Source organism: Brachyistius frenatus, unplaced genomic scaffold (genome assembly GCF_029030835.1).
Source record: "Brachyistius frenatus isolate BFR_SWC_R1_liver_20210118 unplaced genomic scaffold, ASM2903083v1 Contig_71, whole genome shotgun sequence".
Lineage (NCBI taxonomy): Eukaryota > Metazoa > Chordata > Actinopteri > Embiotocidae > Brachyistius > Brachyistius frenatus.
In genome coordinates, this window is record NW_027210670.1 from 1,140,291 (window position 1) to 1,157,199 (window position 16,909).

The window sequence follows — 16,909 nt, forward strand, 5'->3', positions numbered from 1 at the left end:
GCACACCGCCGTTCTGCACGGATTGGAAATGACCTCATCATGTGAACACATCACCCACCAAAATATCTGCAGCTTTAATTATTTTACCCAGAAATCAACATGTTGTCTTGTCCTGTTTAATAGACTCAATAAACAGTTCAGGAACAGCTGCAGCTTCCTCAGACACATTCATTTGAAAGTTCTTTACGTCGGAGACTCCGCCCCTTTCCTCCACAGAGCCAATATGGCGACCGTTTAGGCTAGAACGTGTCCAGAGTTTCACACTTCTTTTTTGGACCGTTTTAAGTGCATCATCCTGGTACTTGTTGTGAACTGCATGTTTCCGTATTTCACATTGTGAAGGCACTTATGCACTCAAAATAGTGAGCGTGAGTGCATAAGTAGGCTATTTGGAAGTATTTCTAGAATCATCCTTGTTTTGTTACTATTGAACTACCATCTACTTGATTTTAAGAAGTACGGCTTTCTGTAGACCAAAACACTCTTACAACGTTTGAACGGATCCCGATTTGGATCCACTCCAGAATTGAATGTGTTCTTCTTTGGCCCATGCTACACCCTTCCACCAAGTCACATGAAAACCCGTCCAGTAATTAACAAAAAAAAAAATACAAATATCCTGATTACAAAAAATGAAGAAACTGACAATGACGTGGCCTCTGTTGGTGTGGTCACAAAATAATCACAAAGAGAGTCAAAATTACGACCAATAAAGGCAAACCTACGACAAACAAACACACTGAGGAAGAATTCGAAATATGAAACGCTGTCCAGGAAACACATGCTCATGTTTGGGAGGGAATGTAAAGTTGGCGCCATTTTGAAAGACACCCACACAATTTGATTTCTGAAAACGGGGGTCTACTCATGACCCGTATGGACAAGACAAATGATTACAGCAACCAATCACTCGCCTTGTTTGACACTCACATGCCATCTGTTCATTAAGGTGACAAAAGGATAAATGGAATGAAATGTAATGTTTCATTGTGAGCACGCCAGTGAGTTGAAATTTGTTCCGTTTCACTCAAAGCACAAACTTGCATTAATAAAAAGCTACAAGAACTGTTCGATTAATGGAGAACAGGAAAGCCTCATGAAACATTTACTACAAAATGAAAAGATGACAAAGGGCACACAGTGGATGGATGGATGCGTGGGGAACTTGACGGATAGCCAGATTGGAATACAGGTCTGCTATTTGTGAAGAAGGGACGGAGGAGATGGTTGAATGGTGAATGGATGGATGGACGATGGGGCGGATGGATGCAGAGGCATATGTCTATCCTGGGCATGCTTGTAAATCTAATCTGTGACAAGCACTGTCCATCTGGCAGAGATGACAGCCAGGCTGGGTCAGAAATAAGTGCAGTCAGAGATTTTTGGGGAAGGGCGACAGAGACAAAGAGAAAAACTGGAGATGGAGGGCGATGATGTCAGTTTGCCTTTTGGGACGAAACGAGGAAGATCAAAAAGGGCAGAAAGTTGGAGGGAAGGCTCCAAACGGGTCAACACATCTGAGATGAATAGAGAAGCAGAGAGACTCACGGGTGTAACGGGTGTCACGGGCTACAGGGGAGGAGAGTTTTTCTGCCAACAGAACCAGAGGAGCTGACAAAATAATCCTGTAGAAAGACACACTGACGATGACTGCTGCTCAGTATGATAATGGGGGAGTTCATGAGCGTATTTCAAATGCAGCTCTTAACCTATGACCCATATCAACTCCTACACACTATTTCAGGGCAAACTAAAGAAAAAAATATTGCACAAAGAGCACAACTGTGATATCGGGACATCACATGTGTGACAGAGCTGCTCATGTGCAGGTCAGCTCTGTTCATTTTAAAGAAATGTTTTAAAATTAGCCGTGATAAAGATAAATAAAGGTTTAGTTCATCCAAATTCTAGTTGGCTGTCACTATTCAGACGCTATTCACCATTGATTTTAGCAATCAATCTTTACAACAACAATATAAATATTGTAAAGATAATAATAAGGAATTAAGAAAAAATATCACCCAATACTTTTCACATCTGTTACACATGCAGTGCAGAACTTGTCTCTCCTTTTTCTGCCAGTGAGAGAAATTATAAAAACCCTGTTGATACATTTGTACATGATTGGATTCAGCCATATTGTGGCCATAACATTGTGAATATATTGTTTTGGTTGTCACAAATCCCATGGAATCCATTTTACAATCAGAATTTATATCATGCAGTCCAATAACACGTGAGAAGTTTAGAAGAGACGTTTCATTCAATTTTTTTAACATTGGGAAACTGGAAGTGAACCAGCTCAGCCAGCTGAAGGCTGCGTTCACATGCTCTGCCCATAAAGTATGTCAGACACCAGATTCAATAACTCTGATTACTATCTGATTCTTGCACTTTATGTTGTAGATTTAATGTTAATATGAATGAAATCTGCATTTTCCATATCGGTTTCCACTCAGGAGACCATAATGACAAAAATACTTTTGTAAATGAGAAATTGTATTATTTATTTTTCATTGTTTTTGCTGTTTGTTTTATTTTGTGTTATTCCGATCATCTAATGTTGCATTCCAAATTGTGTTCAGATGCATCCTGTTGGCTTTAATTCTTCTTGACCCGTGTCCACAACATACGGTCGGAGTAGATCAGAAGGTTTATCAAATCATTCCTGAAGCTTTGAGTGTTCCCAGAAGGACATTAAGAATGACCCAGCAGAGTACGAACATCCATCCGAGGGTTACATGCATTTATCAAGAATAACAACATAACTCACAGAATTAGTTGTAAGACCCAGATTTGACATTGAAAGAGGAAAAGAATGTCAGCTTCGGAAAAATTAAAAAAAAGATCCCATCACACTTCTTCGGTTGTGTCCTTGCTCCTGTCAGAGGATGAGAGCTGCTGCTGATGTACTGCTGACATGCTGCTCACACTGCTTTGGCTTTGTCCGAATCCACAGCAGCACCGTGGCTGACCTGATTTAGTAAAGACAGAGTTCCCCCTCATACACCATCATGCACCTTTGATCTCAGTGACTGAGCCTGCATGTCAGAGTACAACGATCGGGACCACTGCCGTCATATTTCACTCATGCAGTTACAGTATTGATTTTTGCACTTTAACAACAGCTGGATTCTTTCTTGTGTCAATAAAAACAACATGCTCCATATCACGGAAATATGGAAAGGTCAGTGAAAAATTCAGAGCATTCTTATCTGGTTTGACTACAACTTGTTTATGTCACTCCTGTTCAGAAGCACTTTTACTTCTCCAGTTTCTTGGGTTTCAGCTAAATCCCTGCCTCTTCCTGAAACTTTTATAGTCATGTTCGAGCAGCATGCTGCTGCTTTTCCTCATTTAGCATATTTGCTTTTTGATTTTCTGAACTCATTGTGCTGTTTGGTGGTGATGCATTCAAATGCTGTTTGAACCTCCATCTTCAAAGACAAGAGAGGTTGCAGCTGAATAGGAAGAGTTACCGAACTGAAATTCTGTAAACAACATCCAAGTCTCAAGTGATACAGACACCTGATTCTTTGACTCCTGCAGCAGCCTTCCATGTCTTCATCACACCCTTTTTGTCTAAAAGACCAGCTATAATTTCCCCCCCCCCAAAAAAAGTCTTCGAACGGCGACATTTTCTAATTATCAATTAATTACACATTCAGATAAAAATAAAACACATTTCTTTCCTGTCACCTCTAAGTTCTAAAACTTCATAAAGCAGACTCCAACATAAAACTGATCTTTGTCTTAATTAAATTACAATAAAACTTTCTCATAAGGAACTTTTTTTTCTTTTCAACCTGATAATTGGAGTTTTCTAATATGAAATGTGGCTTTGTTGTTGGTTTTCTCACCTGGGTGATACTCTCTTACTTTGAAACAATTAATGATTCATTTGCCCAAACAAAAACCTTGTCTCATCTTGTATTATTGTTCAAAGGTCGTCTGAAAAAAAATAATAAAAAAAAGCAGATTAATTTCTAATTAGCCTTTGTTCATTAGGCTTCAGCGATAATTGGGCGAAGGGTAACATGCTAATTGGAGTAATATGGTAATTGAAGGTAAACTCATTTTCTCTCGCAGCGAGTGGTTTGGTGTGCCCCGGAGGTCGATGTAAGGCGCAGGGCATCGTGTGATTGCTAACCTTGGGCAACAGCGTATATGCAGAGTGAAACAAAGAGAGGAAGAGATAGGTGAGGTGAATTCAAGAATGAAAAAGTAAAACCATGGGCTTTTGAATTGAAGCGGAAAGACCGATTGTATATTCAAAGAAATGCTGATGAAGTCAAGGCTTCTTAAGCTGCTCCCACTTTTCATAAAAGAAAGAAAAACCCTCAAGTTTGCTCAAATGAATAATTAACTATAAGAATAATAAATAGATCCTGCCAATCCCATATTGACGACATTAGCTGGTTTTGCAGAGTCATCCAGAGCTGGAAGTCTTGTCAGGTACATATGGATAGATGACTTTTCATAATATTGACTAAATATACAGACAAACAGTTATTTTTTGTGGTTGTTAGAATTTTGGAGGATCCTGAATAGGTGTGTAAGAGTCTGCGTATTCGTCCCGAAGCGTTTTGTAAATGACGTTCAGTTCAGTGAGACTTCTCTCTGGTACATGATGTGGTCGCGACATTTACCGTCCAAAGCCTTTGAATCTGCATACTCACAGTCCTGCGGAGAAAATTCGAGAACAGAACTTTTATCCTGAACACTTCATCAGCCATAAAGGCATTAAGGAGAAGTGAACTCTGGGCACAAAGAGGGGAACAGTTTGCTGGAATGAAAATTGCTCGCCTGCCACATGAGCCAAAAAAGTTGTATAGCTCCTGGGTTTGCTTCCATGGTGTGCAGCATCTAGCAGATGTGCTTCTTTAATTTCAATACCGCAAACGCTCACAAATGCTGAGTTGCAGCATTTTTCTAACCCTCTTAATACATATATGTTATTAGCTATCATATGCTATTTGTGTTAGCCTTGTGTGATTTCTATGAATCTTGTTGACTCAGCCTTCCTGCAGTCAGAACTTTCTCTGCTTACAACCAGCTACCATGTGGATCTCACTCTGACAAGTGTCTGAAATGGTGCTGCTGGTTTCAACGGTTAGTATAAATATGAATATGTTGCACTGTTGTTTATTTTGTGTATTTTATAGTGAATACTGGCTGCAGCATTGACGTCAGAGTCACAGTTAATTGTATGCAGCGCTTGAATGCCCCAGAATACAGTCAGAATTAGGAAAGTAGAAACTTTAGAATTGTTGTGTATTGTTGGGCATTGACATTATTGCAAATGTATGCATTTCTTTATGTTTTCTTGACTTTCCTCTAAACATATGGAAATGTGACTCCAAATCACAGTACATTCCAAATATTGTCATCAGCTTTGATTTCTCAGAGCAATAGCAGCTCTCTGAATGGCTTGTAAACTCAAGTTCATGTGTAAAATCAGTGAAACAACCAAGCATCAACCAGCAGTGACGTCGCCGTTTGTTTGTGAAGCCTCATGTTTGGAATTTGGTCGGCACCACTTGTTAGTCACGAGCGGTTTGAAGCGGGAGGTGACCATATTTGGACGAGCTGGGGGTCTGACTCGATCTGATTGTGACTTGACTGCACCACAGGCCTGTCAATCAAACAGAGGGCCCCAAGATCACATCGTTTTTGGGGGACAAAGTTTATTTTCTCGTTAATGACGGGATTATTCTCAGATGGACTGCCAGAAAACTAATCAGAAGGAATGACTCAATCTAAAAAGATAAGATAATGATAATTAAGATAACGCTTGGAGACATTTTATTGACTGATTGATGGATTTTATGAGACTACTTGAATGGGAGTCTATGGAGCCAGAGGCTTTTTAGAGCCGACCTCTAGTGGCACTCGTGGTATTGCAGTTTAAGGCACTTCTGCATCGGCTTCATTTTTCAGACCTGGAAGCTACGTCCATTTTTAATCAGCATTTATTTCCATTGGCCGACTGACAGCATCCAGGCGCCCCAGTTTATCTTCCCCTGCAGTTGTCTGTTAGTGGGAGAGCAGAACATTAGATCCATTGCAGTCACTTACCTTGGATTTAATGACAAGTGGAGGGAGCAGCAGAACATGAGAGAAGAATAAGGAGGACAGTGAGGTATGAAAAACTGCAAGGCAAGTTTGTTGAGTCGGAAAGATCAATGCAAGTTAGCATTTTATCCATTATACAGGAAGATTGAGTTTAGCATGAGAGCAAGGCGAATGGTTATGAGTCAGGATAACTCCAGTAAATTTAGAGGGACTCCGAACACCAGTAGCTAAAGAGACATAGAAGAAATAGAGCGAGCTGTTGAGGGAAATTAGTTATGGGTCAAGATCAGCAGTAAAACTGTATTCTATTAACTTGACGGAGGAGAGCAGTGAGCAGAGTGCATTCGGGTGAATTTGGCAGGATGCCTGGTTATTTTACATTGAGAGCGAGGGTATGAAAAGTGTCACGAGGTAATGATTGGGTCACAAATTACTCTAATCAAACACTATACAATGTTAATTTCAGTATCAGGTGGCAACATGGGATTCAGTCATGTGTTATAATGTCGGCTTCAAAACCAAGTAGCTTCGTAGGAAGTTCAGTCTGAGTAATAATATTACAGTTAGGATGAAAAATAAACCTTCAAATAGCAGACGGAACATGAAATTGAAAATGAAAAGAGGGGAAGTGTGCAAAGAAAGGTCACCACTGGAGTACAGAGAGGAAAGAATGGCTCTGACGGGGAGAAGAGAGGATGTAAAGACATTACAGGGGTCACCATAAGTCTTTCAGTGAGAGTACAGTGGAAGTGGCTGACACAGTGAAGAGTGAATAATTACTATAAAGGGAGGAGGAGTCTAAGTGCAGCACGTTACTGGGGTCACTGTCAACCATGTTAGAGAAACTCCTGATCAATACGTTGCACTTTACCGTGATCGATATGTGAAATGCTGGAACAGTCTCCTGATCATCACTCAATAAGACCAATGAAACAAACGTTTGGCTCAGCACATGTGCACTTTCACTCAGCACATACATTAAGATGATGTTGCTTGAAAACCTAACAACAGCATCTCCATCAGTGCTCACAGGGGTTCATGAGAAACTGTGGTCTTTCCAAACTATTTTCATGCAAGCACAGCAGGAATCCACAGCAGGCGATTCAGTTCATTTATGTAAACATCTCAGGCCACATTGAAATGCCAAAAGGGGTACATGTGAGCAAGGCAACCGCAGAAAACCACAGAAGATGAAATGCCATACGACTTTCCTTTTGCTTATTGCAAGCAGAGTAACTGAAACAGTTACACCTGTTTAAGTGAGAGAGATTTTAGAGTTGTGGCTTCTTAACAGAACAGCCAGCAGTTGGCAAACATCATGGTTGTTTCTTCTTCTGCTGTGGGTTTAGTGAGAGAAAAATAGGAAATGCTGCACCCCTGCCACCCTCTGTTTTCTTACTGATATCACAGTGTTTTTACAAATCTCAAAATTCCGCTGCAACACCAAGCCAAGGTTCTTGTCAAGGAAACTATTGTTTAGTCCTGGCGTACTTTGAGACTCCTCTGATTCCCTGATTATGGGGTAAAAGTCCCATAAAGGACACCCCGACCTCAGGAACTAACTGTCCATGATAAGTGGTCACACTGGACCCAACATGTCTGACTCTGTGTATGGCAGTATTCAGCCAAGGACACATTCTTATCCTTATCGGGACCATTGTTCTTCCTTATAGTTGAGGCAGAAAGGTTTACAAACCTCCTCCTTCTCCTCCATCGAGCTGCCGCCAATAAACATCACTGCGTTGTCACCCAGAACGGACTCCTCTAACTTCTTCACCTCATCTCCGCGATTTCAAACACAGTTCTCAAATTTGCAGATCATGTAGTGTGTTTTGAAAAGCTCTGTTTTTAATGGAGAGGAAAAGCCACATTTATGAATGTATGTGGCTATAACCTGGTCTCAGATTCACCAAACTTTTAAAAGCACAAACTAGTTGTAATAGCCCCTTTTTCATTATAGCAGGAAAAGCACAGGTGTCTTAAGCCCTGGGCTGTTTGAAATTTACACCTGGAAAACCTCCCCAAATTTAATTAGTAACAGCTCCATAACTGTAAGGCAAAGCTGAGCAACCTTGAGCTCTATGAATAAGAAACACTTGGGGACTATGAATCTTATAATTCTTCCATCACCAGGCCAGAGGGAAACTCCAGCAAAATGTAAACTTCTTCTAACTTTTTTATCATAACAGAAATAACAGACTTATAACAATATATAACAGGCTTACGGTAAACACTGATGTTAATGAACCTGCTCTGATATTTCTCTCAAAATTTGATTCAACCTAAATAAAGCCCAACATCCATTTCAGTCATCGCAGCACATGGCAGCCTCTTCACTGAATGTGCCACTCAGCCTGCCATCATTCATGATGGTTCACTTTCACAGATTACTGTGACACTTTATGGACTTAATTCCACCTGTGCGTTCCCTGCTGTGACGAGTCAAAATTGCTCATTTAATTTAGTAAGTGCTTATCAAAAAATGTCATCACCAGTATAATCAACACAATATGTAAAACTGCCTTTTTTTTTTTTTTTTAATGTTTCCATATTTTTGTCTTGCTGTCTAATCTGACCCTTTTTTAGTCATCCGAGCTGCACTGTGACATTTGACAATTAAGTCTTGGTCGAGCGTAGCAGACCATTAGGTCAGTGTCAGGTGGAGATGTTCCTCTGGACTGTAACCTGCATTCACACACTTGTTACAGTGTGAAACTTTACACTGAACTATCTGACTTTTGCCACAATACCGAAGCCCAAAAAAAACCCAGAAAGGTTTCTCTAAATTGGCAAGTCATGATGCACATCGCATTGCAAGAAAAAGTGTTCTTATTTTCCAATTTTATGTCATTATTTTGTTAATATTTAGGTTCTTATAATCCTTAAACAATGTGTGGACAGCATAAACAGACTGGAAATATTGACATATTGGTTTCCAACAGCAGTATTTATATGGAGTTGGTCAGCTGATCACAGACTGTGTGCTAACAGCCCACCAGCCAAACAGCAGACCGTCTGTCTTTGGAGCTTCTTCACTAAAAACAGCTGCCTGCTGCTGCTGAAATCAGTGAGAGCGGTGCGACTGACCCGACTAGTACTGTCCGACTGTAAAGTCGGCTGACTGTAACTAAGCCAAGCGACCCTTTTCACGTACCAATCATGTAATCCACATTGACTGGGTGATATGTGCTTCATCTGCTTTCTCTCAATCAGTGCTAGAAAGGAGAAATAGTTGTCTGGAGTTTCTGCAGTACTGTATGCTGTCACTGTTTCCTCAGACACTGCTGCAAATGTGAGCTTTGCAGAGTCAGACCCCAAACAGACATCCAGTGTCGCCCCTCTTATTTCTTATTGTTGGTCAGCCTCTACAAGTTCTCTTTGTGCGGGTGATTACAATATGTAAAAGTACAACAGCCCAGCAAAATGCACTTGCGTGCTTGGTGGTGCAAGGCATCATGGTAGTTACAACAAACAGAGATTGGCAGAGGGTTTTTGAACGTGGATGTTCAACCTGCTGCTGCTTGAAGAGGGTCAGTATCACTAAACCTTGTTGGAGAAATGAGCTTCCGTAAGAATTCCTTCCACTCATCTGCATCCCTGTGCTGATCTAATTGGAAACTAGCAAAGTTGATATCTGCTGCTGCCATGAAGGCATGTCGATGGAATTACTCAACAGCACACAGAAATGCTCTCCACGTAAAGCATATTTGACGGAGCTTGGAGTACTTACTATGAAGGTTGTCTGTGCTAGAAGAAGTCTCAGGACTTTCTGATCCACGTCGTTTACTGTAAAGCTCATTAGATCTGTGTTTGTTTTCTATTTTGACCACACGTTTGCTTCTAATGTGTCATTAATGTGATTATATAAAGTTATAGTATTATCAAAATATTTCAGGGATATAAGGGGGAAGGAAAAATACACCCAGTGTGTGATAGCCTAACATCTAGTTATCAATTAGATAACTTCGTGATGCATTTTCTTTTAAATTACATGACATTACATTTCATTTAGCTGACACTTTTATCCAAAGCGACTTACAATAAGTGCATTTCAACCATGAGGGTACAAAACTAGAACAACAGGAATCAAGAAAATACAATTTCTTCAAGAAAGCCAAACTACAAAGTACTAAAAGTAAGTATCATTTTAAGTGCTACTAAAGTTAATAAAAACAGAGGAAAGGACAGGAATCCTGACATGTGTTCTGATATGTTGTTCTTTTTCATCTCATGTCTTCTGTTGCTGATAAGTGTCTCATCTGGATGTTAATAATAACGTGTGTTGCTTTCTAACAACATTATTTCAAACCCCTTGACAGATGATTTTTTTTTTTTTTAATTTATACATTACATTACATTTCATTTAGCTGACACTTTTATCCAAAGCGACTTACAATAAGTGCATTTCAACCATGAGGGTACAAAACCAGAACAACAGGAATCAAGACAATCCAATTTGATGTAAGGTTTGACCATATCCAGGAAGTACACTGGACCCGATCTGTTCACAGCAATGTTCAATGTTTTGAAACAGATGCGGGCAGCTACTGGTAACCAGTGAAGGGAGTGGAGGAGGAGGAGGAGGAGAAGGAGGAAGAGGAGCGGAGTATTGTGAGTGAATTTAGGAGGTTAAAGACCAGTTGAGCTGCAGCATTCTGGATGAGCTGTAGAGGTTGGATGGCGCTAACAGATAGACCTGCCAGGAGGGAGTTACAATAGTCCAGACGTGAGATGACCAGAGCCTGGACCAGAACCTGAACCAGAACCTGGACCAGAACCTGCACCTCCTTCTGAGTGAGAAGAGGACGTATTCTCCTGATGGTGTGCAGCATGTATCTACAGGAACGTGTTGTTGCAGTGATGTTGGCAGTAAGAGAGAGTTGACTGTGGAGTGTCTCCGAGGTTCTTAGCAGTCAGGGTCGGGATAACAGAGTTGTTGAAGGTAGTAGTCAGGTCGAGGGTGGGACAGTCTTTCTCTGGAAGGAAGAGCAGTTCGGTCTTGTGGAGGTTGATTTCCAGGTGGTGTGAGGACATCCACTGAGAGACGTCAGTCAGACAGGCAGAGATTCATGAAGCTACCTGTGTTTCAGATCGGGGAAAAGAGAGGATCAGTTGGGTGTCATCAGCATAGCTGTGGTAGGAAAAGACATGCGAGTGAATGACAGAGCCGAGAGAGTTGGTGTACAGAGAGAAGAGGAGGGGACCCGGGACGGAGCCTTGAGGGACACCAGTAGTGAGAGGACAAGGTTCAGACACAGATCCTCTCCAAGTTACCCGGTAGGTGAGGTCGTTGAGGTAGGATGAGAACAGGGAGAGAGCAGAGCCTGAGACACCGAGGTCCTGAAGGAGGAAAGAAGGATCTGGTGGTTCACTGTGTCAAATGCAGCAGAAGGTCTAGAAGGATCAGGACAGAGGACAGAGAGGCTGCTCTAGCAGTGTGAAGCTGCTCAGAGACAGAAGGAGGACCGTCTCTGTGGAGTGGTCTGTTGAAACCAGACTGGTGGTCAAGAAGGTTATTATGGTGGAGATAGGAGGAGAGTTGGTTAAAGATAGCTCGCTCCAGAGTTTTAGAAAGAAAGGGAAGAAGAGAGACGGTCTGTAGTTGTTTACTTCAGACGGGTTGAGGGGGGGTTTCTTCAGGAGAGGGTTCACTCTCTCCTTCAGAGAGTTCAGGAAACAGACCGTTGACAGAGAAGTGTTGATGAGAGGGAGAGAAAAGGAAGAAGGTCTGGAGCAATAGACTGGACTTTATTCTCTATTACTTGCCTATTTAAAAGGTCATGAAGAAACCACTGTGTTGTTAATAATAGTGTTGGCATGCATGCTGAAACTATCATCATATTGAAGGCTATTGTATTATCTATGAATACTCTTTCAGATATTTGTATTTTGAGTAGTTCTGTTCCTCATTTCTTGATTTAATTGTCGTTTCCTCACACACACTGATGCAGTGTGTACACACTCAGAGGAACCTTGATAACTGTTTATTAATGGGGACTTTTTGTGATCAAGTTAGTATGCAGAAGTGTGGGAGGGAGACATAGAACGTTTAGTGACAAGTATTTTGGCAGCAGAGAGAAGTTGATGAGCGTCAGAGTGTGTTGACGTTGCTATGATACTGCAACACTCAGTAGAGCTGTAGCAGTAGTTTTAAAGAAGACGTATAGCATCAGAACCGATGTTGGCTGTACTAACATCTCTTCTTGCACACAGAGAGGAGTTACATGGAAGCAACAGCATTAACTACGAATTCAACAAAACTGGGGGGAGATCTCTGGGAGGTGTGTGTGCGTATTTGTGGATCCATAGTAGCATATCTGTGTTGGTCTGCAGATGTACGTGTCCGCTGCATCTTCTCAGTACTATAATTCCAACATTAACTGTTGCTGTTCCTGCTCTGACTTCACAAAGAAAGAGTTCAATCAGCTTGTTGTTTAAGATTGATTTTCTATTTTATACACTCTATTAATCCCCGAGGGGAAATTTCTTCACTACAGCAGGGGGGCTCTCAGGGGGGAGCTGCTGCAGCAGGCTGCCACTAGCGTGGCGCCAGGTAACCTGACCTGAGGTGCATGTTTTTGGGTGATGGGAGGAAGCCGGAGAACCCGGAGAGAACCCACGCAAGCACAGGGAGAACATGCAAACTCCGCACAGAAAGGCCCAGGACCGGATTCGAACCTGGAACCTTTTTGCTGTGAGGCGACAATGCTAACCACTGCACCACCGTGCCTCCCAAATCGTTACTCGTTAATCGTTAATAATGTCCGTATTATTGTTAAAGGTTTTCTGTGGACAAACTGCATGTCTGTGTTTCTTTTTCTATTCCAAGGCACTTATGAAACATGACTTCGTAGAGTTTAGATAAATGAAATGTAAAATGGTGACTTACTGAGCTTGCTGCCTTCTCTCAAGTCTATGATCCACTCTGGCTCTGTAAAGCTCTGCTAGATTTAAATATTCAATCTGTTTCTTTGGCATGGGTGCAGGATGAATCACGACGTCCAAGCGGATAAATAAATATATATTCCAGTTTTTTAGTATGTACCCTCTCACTCTCTCCTCCTGGCACTGCAGGTTGAGGTATTTTGTGCCAAAGCGCACAGCCTTAGTGCCACCATCCTCTAATATATGGCCTTTTTTCCTTTAGTAATTAGCTCCAACTGTAATGATTCAGTGAAGCTGGCAATTCAAATTAAAAGCAGTGCATTAGCAGTCCACGCTAACATAATTAGCTACACTTTGAAGGGAGCTATAATCACAGAGCAGGAACCCCTGGGCCACCCTGCCAACACGCAGGGTTAGCAACACTGAACTGATTAAAAATCTGTCATGTATGGACAAGGACGGAGAAATCCAGTGGACGACAGACTCGCTGGCGATCAGACTTTCATTTGATAGGTGATTCAGACGAGAGGATTAAACATTTTGTAGTGTAAAAACTCATCTGTTGAAGCTGAATATTTTCATGTGAACAACGGATGAAATGAAAGTTGTTATACTTTGTGAAAAGCCCAGATAATTATCACTGGACTCTGCTATTTTGGACTTTACAGCTTTTTAGAATCCTTCGGTGAAATATTTTGGTATTTTAAATTGCAAGTTCAACTCTCATCAGCCTTTTTTGGGCACAACATGCAGCTCTGACAAAACAACTGTTTGTTCCATGTCCAGCACCAAATGGCAGATAACACTGGTGACAAAATGGTGATCATTGAAATTGGAATGAGAAGCCACCACCTAGTTTTTCTAATTATGTTTGTTATGATCCCATAAAATTCCACTCTAATCAACCTTGTTTTGCACTGTGACACGCAGCCTGTTTTTTAGGTTTAGGGTTTTGACAATCTAAAAAGACTAAAAAGAGGCAGATACCGTGTTTCCCTCAGGAGTATGAATATTGGGCTCCATGATGCGTTTCTCCACAACAATGTATCTACACTACGATGGCTGTCGCCATGTGCAACAGCACAAATTGCAAACAAGCAAAATTCAGCCTAATGTAATATTTGTATGAAAATGTAATCTTACCTGCCTTGTTAGTGCAACACTTCTCCTAAACCTTACTGGAGACAGTAAGTCCTGGTGCACGCTGGCTTCATGGCTCGTGCGTGACGTCCACCTCGCTGCACTGCTGTAGCGTGCGATGTGTCCGCACTGCCGGCGTCTGCTGCGGTGCTGCTACTGCCAGCTCGATCTTTCAACACAGGTTTTCCTTTTGATAAGAGCCATCAGTCATGAAATGCTTCAGGTCTGACAAGTGGAAAGTTGTAACCAAAAAGCAGTCATGTGTTTTTTGTTTACCCTCATCCACACACTGCCATCACCTGTTAAATCATCGGTGTGAGATAATTAGAGCCCACATCAGGTTTCTGCTCTGATTGTGATCATAGATCGTTGGGCGCTGAAATGAAAATCAAGATGCTCAGTGACCGCCGGGTGCACACCATGAAGGCAGTGTGTCCCAGGCAGCCAGATAGTGTTTGCTTTGGTCAGACATAGCGGGGTGTGTCTCGGTGCATGAACGGTAACACCCTGCTCTCCTAATTTGGAAGTTCCTGGTTCCAAAGATTGCAGAACAGATTATTTCCCAATCATCTCCCCAAAGTTCACAGTGATCACTATCTAATCTCAGTCTAGTCTTCACAGTTTTGTCCCCTCTGCCTTTTTAAATTTGAGGGTTGTTTCATTGTTGGCAGTACTGAGACATAGAACTTTCCTCTGTTTTCCTTTTCCTATTGCTTTAGCCATTTGTTATTCCCTGATGTTTTTGATGCTGCATTGAGTATGTATTTCTTTTCTGTTGGTGGTGCTGTTTGCCGTCTTAACTTTTCCATTCTACTACAATGCAAAGTCTTAAAAAAATACAACTGTTTCTTCAGAAGATGTAATTTCTTTTAAAACTGTAAAGGCTGTAATTGTGATGATTGAGTACTCTTTTATGTCTGCTTTCGGTGCTGAGGGCTTATTGCTGTGGTGTTTAGCAGAAACAACCCGCTGAGAGATTTTTGACAACCAGGATTTGTACCGTTTTACACAAAGTTTCTTCTGTTCCTTTGTCTTTCACAAGTGTTTTTCTTCCCCACTTTCTTTCACACCAAAGGACCCTCTTTATGCATCCTTAATCTTATTTCCCCTTAAAGAACCTTTACACCTTTCTTCTCCCAGCCTTCAGCTCCATTAGCCTTTTGCTCTTTTTTTTTCCAGCAGCAGGTCACTGGTTCTTGTGGAATTGACTAGTGGAGACTCATTTCAAAGGTGTCAATAATCAAAGACTGGGAGCTGTGGACTAATCTGCCAATGGCTGTGGATCAAAAACATGGAGGTGATTCAACATGCCATGTATGGCTGCAAGGATTGGGGCATTGATATAATCAGTTACTGGGTGGCCACTTCATTATCTGCTCTGAGCCAGTGACTGATGAACCGGTCAGTGGCTCAGAGCAGACAGAGGAAGGCCGATGAAACAGTAGCTGGACAGTGAACAATTACATGTGTTATAATATTCCACCTTGTATGGACAAGTATTCATGCTAATTGAGGTTCATAAATACAATTGCTGTTAGGTTTCTGCTTCTACACTTTTTCCCGCCATTACGCAATAATATAACAGAGCACGGTCTCAATCTCCTGATTGAAATCATATTTCACATTTATGTCCGATGCCGATTTGGAGACATGGGGCTCTATCGAGAAGCTGTGGTGACGGTATAGATGTTCTGAGCTGTTGAGTTGAAGATGTGTTTGAATAATTAATTTAATGTTTTAGAATGTATAGCTTCTTTGCAGCAACCCTCTACATTTTGGACATACACGGATGTAAACTACAACATTAGCGGTTAGCGGTGGCATACAACCGCAATGAGCTACTTCTAGTCTCTTCATATGCATTTTTTGTAATACTATGTATAATCTAATTAAACTTATTAGTTATTTTTTTTCATATTCCGAAACAAAGTCAAACATATAACAATATAGAGTACATAGGAAATAGCCTAATAAAATAAAAATACTTATTTTTATGAATGAAGGTAAATAATTAAATTGAGTAAAACATACCTTGATGTATAATATGCATGTGTGCATTACCGGATGTGTTTAATACACACATTATATTACAATACAATGTAACATTATTGTTCATATAAAATAATGGTTGTAAGATACATGCAAAAGTATGATTTATTAAAAAAAAATGATTGAAATAAATGCCTGATGTACATATGATAATAAAAAAAAAGCCCATTTAAAAGTCCATAGTATTTATTTTGATTTTTGTTGAATGCCTCAATTTACAAAATCAATTCAGTAGTTTTTCATGCGTTCGGTGTTGCAGGGTTAAGTTTTGTCAACTTTAAAAATGCTGATTAAACATTGTGGAAAGACAATTTAGAGTAACTTTAGAGGTTTGTCATCAATCAGACTTAATGCCTGTTAATAAGAAGTGAAGATGTCGGTCTTGTATATGTGGTGCTGTCTAAACATGACACCTCCTCACCTCTCACGCGTTGTCACCACACTACAGAATGAGTGACAGCTGAGCTGAGTGGGAAAGATGTGCCGGTGACACGGACGACCCAGAGAGAGCACATACAGTTCCATCTCAGAGAGGTGAGACAGGCAGAAAGACAGACAGACACATGGGTTAATGAACTGCCAATACAGTGTCAGCTGACATCTTTATGAGTGACACCCATCTGCAGCCCCCGTCAGCTGTAGACCGATCGACAGGTCAGCTCCGACCCTGCGGTGCAGAGGAAGAAAACTCAAAGAAGGATCACAAGATGCAGTTTATTCTGTGACTATTTAATGTGGACTTTCCATGAATCAATGTTTT